We start from the raw sequence: 15544 nt of genomic DNA, 5'->3' as shown, positions 1-15544 counted from the left end.
ACTGCTGGAGGTTCCACAGTGGTCTGGCAGGCATCGAGTGATCTAGGAGTCAAGTACAGCCATGTATAGCGTCCTGCAGTCACACCCAAGCCCTCTTAGCACCAGTAAGTAAAGGTAAGCTTGAGTCGGAGTTGGGTGGGGGGTGGTCTCTGGGCCTTGATCAGATCCAGGAGGATGCAATACATTCCCCAGGCACAAACGTCAGCATGGTACATCAGCAGATACCGAGACCTGTCAGTGGAGCTAACATTTTCTCAACCACTATGGGTTATGTAACCCTCCATGTTTTGCAATTTGAGACCCTCTTGGAAATACCAGAGGGAAAGATGGGAACCCTGAAAGATGCAGAATTTACCCAAATAAGATGGTCATCTATAAAACAAAGTTTAAATTGTTGGATCAGTGTAAGTTACTGAATTAAACTAAATTATATTTTCTCTGCTCCACAGCATTGTTGGTGAGGGTGGTAGGGAGGTGCTGTTAAAGAAAGATTACATCAGTTATTGCAAGTAAGCTATATTTTCTGTGGATGTAAATCTGTGACTCCTTCACAAGCATAAACACTGATTTTGTGCACAATCAAATTGCTATGTCTTTGTTACTAATTGCCATGTAGAGTTTATCGATGTTAGGACAGTCAAGAGTCAAATATAAAAATCATAAACTATTGAGACCGAATTGCAGATGATAGGCTCAGGTCCCCAGTAGGATGTGTTCTTCCAGGCCCTTGGTCCCTCACTCACCCAAGAATGGGGGAGAGGACCCCACTGGGTCGTTTTAAGTAAATATCAGACCCCAAAGAGTTTTGCAGACGGGATTTATTTAGGCAGAGAGAGAGAAAAAGGAGAAAGAAAAGCAGCTCCCACAATGTTGTGGAAGGGGTTGCAGAGAAGGAGTCTGCCCAGATGAGACAGAAGGGGATTTTTAACCTGGGAGTAATTTCCGCCCTATTCAAGTTTTCTGTTCTACGAAAAGAGTTCCTTTAAACTTCCGCTAGAGTGATTGATCTTTGATTCTGACCTTTGATTTGTTGTTTGGCCCAGAGTCGTCCCATAGCTTCTGGTGGGCTTTTTAGATAAAAGAAACTTACCTGGGCAGTCTATCTTCCCACAGGTGCAAAAGTTAAACAAAGACCTCTATGCTTCCTGATGGAGACGTAGGTGGAGGTACGGTGCCGGGAAGTTCTTGCCTTTGAAACCAGGCCTCCTTTTGGACCCGGGAAGGGAATACATTCCCTCACTCTCAGGTATGAAAAGGTGTCAGGAAACTATGTTCAAAAATTCCAAAGATCTGAATTTGATATTAAATATCTAGGTATATCTGAGACAGGTTGCTGAATCACAAAATGTCATTCATTCATTACGAGAGCAGCAATTTCTGTTTTGTCTACTAATGCATCTCCAGAACCTATAACATAACCTGTAATATAACAAATGCTCAATAAATAAATGTTGAATAAATGACTGAAGAATGAAATATGGATGCTGAAATTATAGCCATGATACCTATTAGTAGGCCAATCATCAACTTGAAGTAAAGTTATGAAAGATTAAATATCGGCTACTCATACCTGTTTTTCTTCTACTTGTTTTTACTGGGAGGTCAATCCCTGAGTTTGGTTTACTGACTTTCTTTCTGGTCCTAACTGGTGGTCTAAAAAGATTCCATAGCAAAACATGGGTAAAGCTGTGGCAGTGAGTTGACTCAGAAGTGTGAGGATCCCCTCTATCGTCCCGTGGGTATGAGCTGCTTCTCTCCATACCTAGACCAGATATTACCACCCTTTAAAACAGTCTAGAGTTCTTCTTCATTGTGACATAATCCAGCAGAGAATTTCTCTTCGACCTTGTTGTTTTAACTAGTGGTTGAGTAACTTAGAGATAAAGTTTCCCACAAAACAGAAAAACGTTGTTGAAAATAACAGAATTTTCTTGCAAAATTGAAGACTGTGTCTCAAAAAGCATTGTACATGTTTTCTTATTTGCAATTCTTTATATTTAAAAACATACAATTTAATGAAAAATATTAACAAAATAGTTACAAAAGCACAGAATAATGGAAAAGTTTATAACAACAATGGAAACTAAATTTATAGTCAAGCTAGTTTCAAATTCTTGCAAGAATTTTTAATTGCAAGATCAGCAAAACTGAATTGAGGAGCAAATCATGATTTAGACTTGCTTTGCCTTCAGAAACAAAATACATTTCTCTGTATATCCTCCCCCTCTCAGACACATTCTGGTTTGTATGTGCCAGCAAATGTCCCTGATTTTTAATACATCTTCTGTGAAACACTAAAAAATTATTCATTTGTTCATCTTTTGGACTATAATGGGACAAATGCACAAATATATATGTAAAATAATATTCATCTTAGCATATATTTTAATAGTGAAATACTGGACCTAATTTAAATGCCGATTATGGGGAATGGACATATAAATGAAGATACAACCATACAAAGGACTACCTCAAAGCATTAAAAATGTTGATGTCTCTATGTGTTAACATAGTTGTCTTTTTTTTTTGAGACAATCTCACTCTTGTCACTGAGGCTGGAGTGCAGTTGCGCAACCTTGGCTCACTGCAACTTCTGCCTCCTGGGTTCAAACGATTCTCCTGCCTCAGCCTCCTGTGTAGCAGGGATTAAAATTAGCCCACCACCATGCCTGGCTAATTTTGTATTTTTAGCAGAGACGGGGTTTCAGCATGTTGGCCATGCTGGTCTCAAACTCTTGACCTCAGGTGATCCACATGCCTCAGCCTTCCAAAGTGCTGGGATTACAGCCGCCACACTCAGCCTAGATTTTTTCAAACGATATATTAAAAAAAAAAAGCACACATTCTTAAAAATTAGTAAATGCTTTAAAAGTGGTTGTGACGCTTTACCTTTTCTAAGGTTTGTGTAATTATAACAGAAAAAGCCCTAATTGATTACCACCAAAATATTTAAGGAATTGCCTCTTGGAAGTAGAATCATCAATGACTTTCATTTTCTTTTCTTGTTTAAGCATTTTATCATTTTTTGCAATGACTTGCCTATATTATGTCAAAATCAAATCAGTTTCTTAGAAAAAACTTCTTAATGTTTGTGTATAACTGTGAATAAATCATCAAGCACTACTATCATAAAAGGGAAGTAGTCACATAGTCAAACATTAAATAGTAATCAACACACAGAGCTCTTCCTCCACACTGTAGGAAAGAGAGAAATATGATGTGAATTAATCAACAGGCTCTCCTTCCAGTATAATGTGAATAGTCACATCCTTGTCTGAATGTGTAGGATTTGGCTACTATTGGAGAGCACAGTAATTCCCTCTCTCCTCACATGGCTATAGTGGATTGGAGGCTTTTGCAATATTCTTGAGAAAAGAGCAGCAATTATTTCAGTAATGAGAGCTAATTTATATGAAATCATTTAGTCTCCATGACATTTCAGTTAGAAACTTTGGGCCACTGACCACAAAGAAATGCTGCCTTTAGATCCTGATACAGATCAAACCAAATAGATCCTGGTATCTCCACCTCTTCATTTACTCATCTCTACTGCAGTAGTGACTGGTAAAGTGAGGAACTTTGTGTACATGTGTTAGGGATAGAGATGTTCTATTAAAGTGTGAATAATGGGTAATTCATCTCTTTCCTCTAACTTTATCTTTTAGTTTCATCTAAATTTTGTAAACTTCAAAAAATACTTTAACCTCATTAATTATCAATACCCTCATCTGTAACTTGGAAATAAGCATGCCTGCCTTTAAATCTCTAGGCATAAGATCTGACACCTTGTAAATGCTCAATAAATGTTAGTTGTTATAATTAATACTATTGTTGTTCCTTTAGACAAGAGAAGAGGAGAAAATTTTGAGAAATCAGTAAAATTTTAAAAGCTCAGCTGGGCCTAGCTGACAGAAGTAGAGGAACAAAGAGAAACAGAACACTATGGGGAAGTGACAGAAAGGTGACAAAGAGCAAAATTTGGGATGACATGGAAGGAACCTAGGGATTAAAGCTCTACCAACCCCAAAGTTCTGGAAAGGCAGTATTGGGCAAAATGCACAAAGGTAGGAAATGTGTGTCATCTCTTAATCCACTAAGGGCGCAAGCTTCTAAAAATCAGCAGCTGCTTCAGTTCAAGAATCTACTGGAGGAAAATCTCCAACTAAGGCAATTGTGATGTGGAGACAAAGGAAAGATCCCTCTAAGGCGCAGGATCCGTAAGCCCAAGGCATTCTAGAGGAGGAGACAGTAGCAGCAGACAAATGGCTCGCTGCTAAAAATGCCTTTAGATACTTTTGTTGTTGGAGAAATCCAGAAAAAAAAAAAAAAAAGCAGAAGATTGACATTGTGCAGAACACAATGCAATGATTTCTGGAGGATGGACTCTAAATGTGGGGAACTCTGCCCTCCAGAGGAAGAAGAGGTTGTATCCCTTGGCAGCATGCTCACCCTTCAGCATCCACATGCCAGAATCATACGGCTCCGAGGAGATATGGAAATGAAAAGATGTGAAATGCATATAAAATGAAAGAAAAGAGCTTCAAATAAGGCCTGAAGGCTGGTAAGGCCATCACAGAAAATTTATATACATATATATACACACACACACATATATATATATTGCAAAATGTAAGAATGTATTAAATGTGGAAGCGATGCCATAATTAACTTCTTAATTAAAATATTCTTATACTGGAATTTAAGTTCACAGGTTAAACGCTTGATAAACTAGCCTAGATTATTGGGCATTCTGGCAAGGCTGAATTCAAATCTACTCTCTTCCGGCTTTCTATGGTTCAATGCTGGCAATTGCAATGTCTCATTGTATTATGAACAGGAATAACTGCTTTGAGGGAATTGAAATTATTTCATCTATTCTAAATTGCATGGGTGAGAGCCACAGCTGAGATCATTATATGTATCCTATTGACTTTATGGATTCTTTGTCTGATGGCATGTCACACATGATGTGGCTTGAAATTGAGTGACTTGAAATGGAGTAATTAAATTTTGAAGTTGGTACCCTTATTCTCATGGAAAAGGGCCCAATCTGCTTCTGAAAGAGCCCAGATTCTACATGAGTGAAATTGTTCTGACCAAAAATAGAAAACCATTGAATAGGAAAGATTTTTGATTTTAATTTCTTTAAAATTTAATGAACTTTAATTGGATTTTGTTTTGGGTCCCTAATTTCTCTCTCAGAATATAATAATACAGGGAATTCCATGTTATTTAAGTTTGAATCAACTATGAAGTATACTGTATTATTGGAGGTATTTTGTTTGAATTTTTTTATATACTCTCTAATAAGAACTATGTGACAATATAGCTGGTCATAATTTGAAGTTGGAAATTAGATAGAGGATGAGCTGTTGGCTAAAAGTGCATTGTACCCTGTGAGTTACATCAGTTAATGGTTTATTCTGAGCAATACTTGAAATTTCTGGGAACAAAAATCAAATTATTGACTGTTGTCCCTGAAGGAGATCCAGGGGACAGTGATAGACCTCCCGATTAGGGAGTGGGGCTCTTCTCATACTCTGCTAGTCACTCCTCTGAAGAGATACAGCCACGACCTTGGTTAACCATATGCTTGGTTGTGGTCAAAGGTTATGGGAACAAACTGAAAGTGTTCAAAAAGAAAGCTCATTCCCTGATTTCTTTTTCTGTTATTCCTTGTAGAGAGGGGAATTTGAAAATAGTCACGTAAGAGCAGAGGTAAAATATCTAATTGGTGAGTTCTTGGAGAGTTTAATGTCTGTGAGCCACACTGGGAGGCAGGGGGTCACTAATTGAAATGCTGCATTGCTAAGGGATTCCCTTTTCCCTCCCCCATTCCAAAAATTCACTTACTCTCAAGCGCTAAGGGCCTGACTTGCATTTCCATTATCCTCTGTAGCCAAACCAAAAAAGGCCTCTGGCAAGCCCAGCTTGTTCTCTGCTCTCTCTGATCCAATGTCTCTGCCTAAGAGTAGATGATTACATTCCTAAAACCTGGGTAGCCTTAGTTCAGGAGAAGGCATAGGAAGTGCCAACCTGGCCTCAAATCTAGGCGGGGTTCTCTATCTAGCTTTACCAATAATAAAGTTGGCACTGAAATTTGTTCTTTATTTAGTCTCTTGATTCTATTTTCAATTAGCTAGAACCAGGAGTTATACAACACATATGCCCATTTTAATTGAAATATTGCTATTTTAGGTCTCAAAGAACCATTTTCAAAATTAAACCGAAGAGAGAAAGGGATTTAAGAAAGAACTTTAAAATTAAGATTATTAAAACAAGACAAAGAACTTTAAAATGTAGGAAATTATATAACAAGCACAACCACATGGGCAAATAATTCTGTTTCTGTCTTCAGAGGAAAGAAATAAAGGCAGTCTCTGAATATGTATAAATGAACACATTGATGTTTATATAGCTGGAGGATTGGACATATGCAGAGAAGACTTTTAATTTTAAGGAGAATTTAAACTTTTTATACTATGATAAGTCAAATTACCCTGGCTACACAGAAAAATCCAACCTTTGAAAAAAATTTTCTATCACAGCATCCCACCCTAACTCCACATACCTGGCTATGAAAGATTCTGAGAGTCTCCAATAAATGTCTCATATAACAAGACCTAATTCAGCATCTATGCTGCTCCTCTGACTATATGCTCTATATGGTGCTTCGCTGATGCAGCAGCTTCTCTACCAGTGGTGTTTGCAGTTCCAGGGTGTGTCAGAGGCTGCTTGCTGATCACTACACAACTTGATGGTTATGAGACACTCTCCTCTTGCTTGTGTGGGCACCCAAGGTGTCTGAAGGCCCACACTAAGGTCTCAGTTACTACAAAGGTGAGTGTGACCTGTGAAAGGTTTTGAGAGTTGTCCTGTTTCCCTTCAAACATTTTTTAAATAGATTTGTTACAGTAGTGAAAATTAGTGTTGCCTGTGCCACAAAGTATTTAAACACAGCAAGCAGCCTCTGACACACCCTGGAACTGCAAAGCCCCCTAGCAGAGAAGCTGCTGCATCAAGGAAGCACCATATCGTGCTTTACAGTGTTTAGTAAAAAAACAAAAATCTTCCTGTTTTAACTTTTAGATCCATGAAGCTGAGCCTAGAAGGAAATCATGCAACACACAAGACATTGTACTCAGAGTTTCTCCTCCTCTGATGGCTTTGTTGTCGGGTCAGGACCATTTGCCTGGTTCCTTGGAATGAGTTCCCTAGAGCTCTTAATCTCTCGCTCACAATCAGACTTTTTTGGGGCCAACTCACCAGTTCATCAGATAGGATCAGATATGTTTGAAACTCAGCAGTGGACACAGCTTATGTTCTTTTGTAGAAAGCTTCCCAGTCATGAGAAAATTTCTAATAAATCTGTTCTGCAACTTATCTAACCATAACTGAACCCTAGCAGTGGACGATGAGAAGACAATAGTTTATTCTGAGATTTCTCCAACACTATTTATAATTATTTAAAAGCAGAACGTGGAATAATGTGGCTAAAGGGACTCTGATAGCAGCACCTCAATACCTCATTAACTGCTAGCAGTGTCAACAAGGCATGTTTTTATAAGTACATGTGCAAGGGAATTCAATTACCTGCTTGTAGACCCTTATTGTTCTTTATTTTCTGAATCAATGGTATTCCCACAAGCACACCTGCAGGTACAGTCCTAAACTGTAATACCCGTAACCTTCAGCTGAAGTAATTACTATTTGACAGAGTGCTAGGATAGGCAAAATCCCAGAAGTATTAATCACTTTGATCGTCCAAAGTATGTAAGGACTGTCAACTCTTAGGTTGATTTAGGAACAAGTTGGATAATTCTATATCTATGAAAATGATCTTGAATTACTTTGATTATTAAAGACTTTCTATTTTAAAGCATTTAAAAATGGTGCTGCTCCATGACCCTTTTCTCTAGGGAAAATAACTTTTAAATTTCTGGAAAATTAAACTCATGTATAAAATAGAACTTTCTATCAAAGTGGAATAATTATATCTAAGAGTTGCTTTGGGACCCTAGACTGGGTGAAAACGGGTGGTAAAAGGGGAAATACCATTGATGCAGAAACAAGTAAAGCCTGATCCAAATGGAAGAGGATTCACAAAAAGAATGATGAAAATTACTCAAATAAAATAAAAGTTGAAGATGTAAGGGACTTTGAAATCAGCTACTGAGAAAACTCCCGTGAATCCACAGAATCATGCTTAGAGCCTACAGTGAATGTAAGACAATGTAGGATTGTTGAAAGTTTAATACTTCTGTATTTCAATGATAAGAAGGCTTATGAAAGCAATAACTGAAAGCAAGTGCTCTTCTTTTACTTGGCAGCAAAGACTAATAGAGGATTGTGAACATATTGATGAAATGAAAAGATATTCGAGCTTGGAAGTTGGTGTCTAAAAGTAAAAGAAACAAAAAAAGAGTGTAGGTCAAAGGCTTAAAAAAATAGAGAGTAAATATAAGAAATAAACATATCAAAAAATAGAAATTTATACCTCTTAAACCTACCAGAATGGCTATGATGAAAATTTTTTTTTAAAAGTGCCAAGTAACTGGAATTGTCATTAATTGCTGGTGGGAATGAAAATCTGTGCAATTACTTTGGAAAATGGTCTGGCAGTATCTCCTAAAGTTGAACATATGCGTGTCTTATGGCCTAGCAATCCTACTTCGTATCTCCAAATAGCATGCACTAGAATGTTCATAGCAGCACTATCAGTAATAGTTCCAAACTGGAAATTACCCACATATCCATCAACAGCAAAATGTGTAGGAAGAAAGAGTAACTTTTCCTCTACCCTTCTGAGTTCTTGACTGGGATATCTGCAACGAAAGACAGATTAACAAAGGAAAAGCAAATAGAAGTTTATTAACATGTATATTTCACATATACATGAGACCTATCCAAGAAATGAGTAATTCTCAAAGAGATGAGCTAGAACTTCAGTTTATATAAAATCTTTAGCTCAAAGAAAGAAGGTGGCAAGTTATGGGAGACTAATGGTAGGTAAAGTCTAGTTAATAAAGTTTGTTTTGCTCATTCCACTAGTTCTGTTTCCTGGCTTATAAAAGTCTAAATGTATCTCTGGTGATCAATCTTTGTCCTTCCCAGTAGAGGAGGAAGGGGAGACATCTTTATAAATGTATGCCCTGCTTTTAGGCAAATGTGGGAGGACAGAAAACTTTTCTTGTATCTGCTTCTTCTCAGTTGCCTTCAATTCAAAATAACCCTTATGCCAAAGTGGAATATTTTGGAGTGACATACTTTGCTACCCTCCAAATTAGTAAATTTTTTATAGAATCACTAATGGAATGGTATAACAGCAATGAGAATTAACAAATTATAGCTGCCTGCAACATGATAGAAAAATCTTAAAATATGGAAAGATGGGAGTGAAAGACACAAAAAGTTATGATACCAATTACACAAATTATAGAACAAGACAATGCAAAATACCCAACAAAACATATCTACCTATGCTGTTATAAGAAGAGAGGGTGATCATGCCTGGAGGACAACTGAGGGGAATTCAAGAGTACTGGCAAGACTTTCAAACTGTAATGACCCTCTCCTCTTCTCTCCTCTCCTTCAAGCTGCCATTACCTTTTACCTAGACCATGAAGACAGCATCTTAAGCAGTTTCCTTCTGTTCTTTGCCTACTCACAAACTATTCTCCACTTCATGACCAGAGTGACCTTTTTACATATAAATAAAATTGTGTCACTATCTTGCTTTAAACCCCTTCTGTGGCTTCTGTTTACACTCCAATATTTCCCAAAGCTCATCAAGAGCTGAATGGTCCTGCATGATCTGATCTCTGCCCACCTCTTCAAGATCACTGCCTACCATCAAAGCCTCACCATACTGGCCTTTCATCTGCTTACCAAGCATGCCCATTTTTCTTCTGTCTTTGCACTAGTTATTTGCTCTGCCTAAAATCCTCTTCCTCCTTAGATCTTTACATGATTGACTCCTTCATACTATTCATCTCTCAACTCAAATACTATCTCCTCAAAGAGACTATCTCTAATGTATTGTTCCAAAATCAGTCCCATTCTACCCATACCACCAGCATATTTCCACCATATCATATCATGTTTGTCTTTTTCAGAGCACTTATCATTATCTGAAAGTTTGCTAATTGCTGTGTTTTCATATACATTGTCTGTCTTCACATATAATATGAGGTCCACAAAAGCTAAGATTCTGTCTTTTTGTCTTGTCTACTGCTTTATCTCCAGCTCCAAATACAGTGGCAGGCACAGAGATGTTCAGTAATTTTAGAAGAAATGGAAAGCCTTAAGAAACTTCAAGGGCTTAAGAGCTCAAAATGTTGAACAGAAATTTTCTGGGAAAGGGGTGATGGAATGAATGTTAAGTCTGAGAAAACTGCACAGGCAGAGAACTCAGGGTAGAAAAAAGGTTGGGGTTTGAGCAACTTGGAGAAGTATAAAGCTTAAAGAGAGATAGTAGAGTCATATAAGGTAGATTGGAAGAATAGGCAAACTATTAAGATCCATTATGAATAATTTGGATTTTATCATTCATCTCAAGGAAAACTATAGGAGGGCTTTTAAGGTGGGCACTAACATGTTCCTATTGATACTTTTAACAGGTTACTTGGCTGCTGGTTGAGAGAGGGAGATCAGCTTGAAAGGTGAGCTTTAATGAAAGATGATAGCAGCTTGAATTAGATGCTCATAAGAAATGTGGAGAAACCTGGATGGATTTATGACTTGTATTAGAGGGGACATAAATTTGCTGATAAATTTTATGTAGGGTGCATGGTTAATGGAGAGGAAGAAGTCAATTATTTTTAAATTGTTCATTTGGGCTATTGGGTAAATGCAGCAAAACTGGAGTAAAAATATATCTTAATCTTTATATTCCTGGAGTTTTGTGGCTTGTATAAACCAGTTAACAAACATAGATCAAAGGAGTAACTGAATAAATATACGAATGAATGAAAAGTGCAATGCAGAGAAGAGAGACTAAGATTTAAACCCTCTTATATTGTGTAAGGGAAACATATCACTATAGCAGGGTCCTATGGCAGGTACTATATTTTATTATATTTTCACATATTTAACACACACACCTAGGTAATGTAATGGTTATACTTTTGAACTTAAATACTTTTAATACATGAAAAAAGTTAGCCTTGGAGGTCTCCAGATTCCATCAAGATTAGTAGTACCATTCCTCCCAGATCCTTCTTACAACAAAAGAACTTTGGATCTATGTAGCAAACAAACAAACATAGGAAAAGCCTCCAAAATGTAGAAAGAAAATGTTCTGCCTAGGGATCGCAGAACTTGACGAAAGACATAGCAGTAGGCCCACTGGATTTCTCAGTGCCTTCCATATATTCTGGACAGGGAGATCCAGAAGCCTCCAACCCCAAACCCCCAATTGACATGGACACAAAGCTCCAAAGAAAACCTGTTCCTTTAGCCAAGAGACATGAAAAAAGATTGCCTGACAGCACAAAACTTTTTTTTTTTTTGGTGGCATCTTCCCTACTCCAGCTAAACACCAATGGAAAAAACCTCATTCATCCCAAGGAAACAAGGTGGTGTTGGAGTGTAAACACAGTCTGACAGAACCAGATGGTGCCCTGATTCCATTTTGGGGTAATGTTAGCACTGAGCAGGGCCATGTGTCTCTTTTTCATGCAAGAACCATACTGTTTTGATTAATATAGCTTTACAATGAAGTCTTAAATCAGAAAGTGTGATGCTTCCAACTTTGTTTTTTATTTTAAGAATTGTTTTGGTTATTTGGGGTATTTTGGGTTCCATATTAATTTTAGGATGAATTTTGTTACCTATATAAAGAATGTCATTGAGATTTTGATTGAGATTGTATGAATCTGTATATTGCTTTGCATTGTGGACATTTTAACAATATTCATTCTTCCTGTCCATGAGTACAGGATATTTTTCTATTTATTTGTGTCTTCTCCAATTCCTTTCATCAGTGCTTTATAGTTTTCAGTCTATAAATCTTTTGTTAAATTTACTCCTCATTATTTTATGTTTCTTGATACTTTTATCATGAAATATAGTGGGATTTATTTGTTTTAAGTAGGTTGTTATTTCTGTATACAAATGTGCCTAATTTTTGTATGTTAATTTTGTAACCTGTAATTTTACTGAATTTGGTGTGAGTAAAACAGAATGGTAAATAAAAATATTTGGGGTATATTCTGAGAAAACAAATATACTATCATGTATAAATACATAAAAAATGACAAGACATCTTATTGAAACAGAAAGAGAAGATGTAAGAGGAAAGTAAAAAAAAAAATACTTACTGTGATTATATGAAATGCACTAGCTGAGGCTTAAAGGATAAGAAGTTAGCTAGATTGACAAGGGGACAGAGATGAAGAGGGGATGCGTTCTAATTAGAGGAATAACAAATGCAAAGCCCAGGACTGTGACTGAATATTAGAGGAAATGCCCTTAATTGGGTGTGACTGAAGCTGAACATGAGATGTATTTAAAGAGGTTACAGAGGTTCTCAGAGCAAAGAATTGTCTTGTAAACCATGCTAAATAGTTGGATGTCTGTCTATACTGAAAGTGGCAGGAAATTATTGGAGAAATCTGTCTCTTTGCCTGTTTGCTATCCCTTACTCTCACTCTTCCTTTTTTGTTTCTTTTTTTCCTTCCCTCCTTCCTTCCTTCCTTCCATTTCCCTCTCCTCTCCCACCCTATCCTCTCTTCTGCACTCTTCTCAAATTATTTTCTAGTATTCAGTAGTATACTAAACTAGGTACCAAGAATGCAGAAAAAAAATAATAGTAGCTGCTCTAAGTGCTTACAGTCTAGTAGAAAAACGTTCATATGCAACTAGCTTACTGTCTTTGGAATTTCTTTTGTGTTTACTTCTGGTGACATAGAAATGAAATATATTAAACCCTATAATTGTTTCAGACTCTGTGCTTAACATTTTGCCTTTGGTATCACATTTTATCCTCATTACTGCCATACATAGTAGGAAAAATCATGTGCAAACATATTAACATATCATATAAATGCTTTTTATTATTAAAACTCTGTGAACTTTTGTTCATGAGGTCTTCAAAACAGTGTAGACATCCTTCCGTAATGAGTACTCCAGTGAAACCTTAAGGGATGCTATAGTCCCTGACTCAAAGAAATTATCAGTTTCCATTTATTTCAAAAATTCTATAATCAGATGGAAGAGGTAGTGAACTCTTGCACTATTCTTAGATGATTTAAATGTGATATATATTTTTTGAAGACAGAAACCATGATGGTGGCTATGCTCATACCAGGGCCAACATCCATGAGAATCATTTTACGTGGCTTGCCTAAGTTCCCCAGGAATTTCAGAGGCTTAAGACATTCTTTTGTTCTGGTTTCAGTAGTTGAATAGTTGTATTGGTCATAATTACACTGAAGTTTAAATAGGGTTAAATGCCCATATGTATATATATTTACATATAAAGTTGATTCATCCTATGTCCACACCAGTCATATCTAACAAAATGATAGAATTTGAAGAAATTCAAGAATCCTGCAAATGACTGCTGATGCCCTGGCACATGGAATTCAGAAAGAAAAGAGCAATATTATTAAAGGATTCTTGAACATTTTTAGGACCAAGAAATGTTTGTAGGTGTGAAATGTCATGTTTCTGTTTCCTGAAAATTGTATCCTCAAAGGAAAAATTTTGATTCATTTTGCTAAAAAATTCTTTACTAAATCAGAGATATTATCTCTAAGCAAAATTCTATTGAATCATGATTTACAATTAATTGACTTTGATGACAATACATCATAGAATATATCATTAATATGGAGCAGTGAAAATGAATGTTGCAAATCTTGATGTTCTGGTGTAACTTATCTCTACTGAACTATATGGCCTGAAGCAAGTAGATTTATGTTTGTGGGTCTCTGCTTTCTTCTCTAGAAAATGAGGAAATTGGAAACCGTGACTTTCAAATTGTGTTTGATGTTCCAAGAATCTCTGGGTCAGAAAGAGAGTACTGTGTTCAATGGATCCCATTTTCTGAGGTCTCTAGGCTTGAAAGACCAGAGCCCACTGAGTGGTCAAATGCAAAAGGAAAGTCTGAAGAGTAATCCCATTCAGCCTTTATGATTGTGTCATCACTGATGAGGGGTTCATACCAGGAATAATTTCTAATTTATAAAGAAGCACCTCTAGACAACATGTCTCTGAAAATCAAATCATCCACCCTTTTGCAGAAGAAGAAAGAAGGACTAAACAAAGGACTGTCAAAGTTATGCTCATGCATAGTGATAATAAAGGCAGAGCTTTTTTTTTTTAAAGTTCATGAACTATCTCATTTTGGGGAAGTCTTCAGAAACTACTTTGTTATTAGAGGTTGAGAAACCAGATCCCTTATGCATTTGTGAGATCACCTGATCTGAAAGCATGTTTCAGCCTGGGTGGCTGGTAACTCCGAAATCCAAATATCATATAAACCAGAACTTTTTTGTTAAGAAAATCTGAAAGAAGCTGCCAATCAATCTAGTTTCTCTAAATCTCAAAATAGAATTTCTAAAGTCTAGTCAGATTTTTAGGGCAGTGAAACTATTCTGTGTGATACTTTAATGGCAGATACATAATCATTATTTATTTGTCAAAACCTAAAGAATGTATGACACCAAGAGTTTACCACAATGTTAACTATGGACTTTGAGTAATATGAAGTGTCAATATGGGTTTGTTAACTGTAGCAAAGTTCCACTCTGGTGCAAGATGTTAATGGCAGGGAAGCTGTGTGCGGGGGTGAAGGGTTATAGGGGAGCTCTACTTTCTGCTCAATTTTGCTGTGAACCTAAACCTGCTTTAAAAACTAAAGTTTAGTTTTAAAAAAATTCTCCCATGACTGTGTCTTTATTTATGAGCAAAGAAAATGTTTTCATTAACTGAACAAATATTTATAGGGCACCAACCATGCATAGGACTGTAAGCTCCATGGAGCAGAAAGCAATTTCCTCAATGTTACTTCCCTGTCTTTAGAACAGTGTCAGATACAGAGAAAACATGCATGTATTCTACTGAATGGTGAATAAATAAATGCATGCCTGTGTACACGTATAAATACAAAGGAAGTGTGGTTGCTGTTTAAGATACAGCGGTGAATGTGAGACTACAAGATCTCTGTCCACACTGTCTTGGCAGAACAGATAAAGGCAAGTTCACTTTTGGTTGTGACCAACAATTTGAATGGAATCAGGTTGTGTGTGTGTGTGTGTGTGTGTGTGTGTGTGCACGTGAGTACATTTGAGTGACAGATAATCATATTTAGGGCAAGCGTACATCACTGATGAGCTTTTAATTTTTCAGACAACATCACAGAAACAAGGATTGGATACCATGAATTTAGGAAGGCTGTCTATAGTTTAAAAATAGCAAATGGAGATTACTGAGATGAAGACTCGAGTTATTCTTAAAACCAAGGCAACTAAATTTCTTTCCCTTATTTCTGTGTGTTGGGACAACTTATATTGCTGCCCTGGAAATGAGTAATATATGT

General features: G+C 36.7%; 1 long non-coding RNA gene across 1 annotated transcript; it reads left to right on the top strand.

The window, feature by feature from the left end:
- The first annotated feature begins 1048 nt into the window (after nucleotides 1-1048).
- On the top strand, nucleotides 1049-14870 carry LOC105721406 (uncharacterized). The gene is made up of 3 exons (XR_001108323.2): nucleotides 1049-1246; nucleotides 10620-10661; nucleotides 13951-14870. It is a non-coding gene; the product is annotated as an uncharacterized LOC105721406 (long non-coding RNA).
- Nucleotides 14871-15544: the final 674 nt, after the last annotated feature.

This window comes from Aotus nancymaae, unplaced genomic scaffold (assembly GCF_030222135.1).
Source record: "Aotus nancymaae isolate 86718 unplaced genomic scaffold, 86718_ANA_hifiasm-v0.15.2.pri h1tg000103l, whole genome shotgun sequence".
Lineage (NCBI taxonomy): Eukaryota > Metazoa > Chordata > Mammalia > Primates > Aotidae > Aotus > Aotus nancymaae.
This window is presented reverse-complemented; position numbering and strand designations above follow the sequence as displayed.